At 51.8% G+C, this 703-nt stretch overlaps 1 protein-coding gene across 1 annotated transcript in view; it reads left to right on the top strand.

Moving 5' to 3' along the window:
- FGFR2 (fibroblast growth factor receptor 2) overlaps nt 1–703 on the top strand; it is a 118,100-nt gene that overhangs the window by 92,892 nt on the left and 24,505 nt on the right. The window lies entirely within an intron of this gene.

Below are 703 nucleotides of genomic sequence, written 5' to 3'. Positions count from 1 at the left end.
CCGGCTGTGGTCCAGCCGGACTCGGGAGACAGACTCGCGTCTGGCCTCGTTGTGAATGTTGTAAGAAGGGGAGCGGGGGGAGGCGGCGCACGCACAGGGCACAGAGGGCACAGAGGTGCTGGGTGTATGTACATAGACGCAAATTATGTATAAATATATATTATATATTTACAAGGAATTATTTTTTGTATTGATTTTAAATGGATGTCGCAGTGCACCTGGAAAATCGGTCTTTTTTTTTTTAAAAAAATAGCTATTTGCTAAATGCTGTTCTTACCCGGAGTTTCCTAATTTTCACTGAGCAGCGGTGGGAGGTACTTTTGCTTTCAGGGAAAATGGTATAAAACATTAATTTATTAATGGATTGGTAATATACAAAACAATTAATCATTTATAGTTTTTTTGTTTTTAATTTAAGTGGCATTTCTCTGCAGGCGAGTTGACCGGCTGCCCCGACATGGCTGGTGGCCGGGTCCCCTGAAAAGAGAACTGATGGTGGATCTGACTGGTGGGGGAGGCGAGGTTCGGGGTGCGAGCTCTGCTGTCGGGGCCGTTGGACCGCCTGCGGGAGCCGGGGCTCGGGCGAGGGTGTTGATGGGCAGCTTGGTCATGGCCCCCGTGGCCGCTCCCTGCACCTGCCGGGCCGGTGGGACCAGCTCCTGAAACAGCTGCCCTCGCCGGCCCCACCTCCCGCGGCGGCCCT

This window comes from Myotis davidii, unplaced genomic scaffold (genome assembly GCF_000327345.1).
Source record: "Myotis davidii unplaced genomic scaffold, ASM32734v1 scaffold1055, whole genome shotgun sequence".
NCBI lineage: Eukaryota > Metazoa > Chordata > Mammalia > Chiroptera > Vespertilionidae > Myotis > Myotis davidii.
Note: the sequence above shows the minus strand (reverse complement) of the source record. Positions and strands in the feature narration are given on the sequence as shown.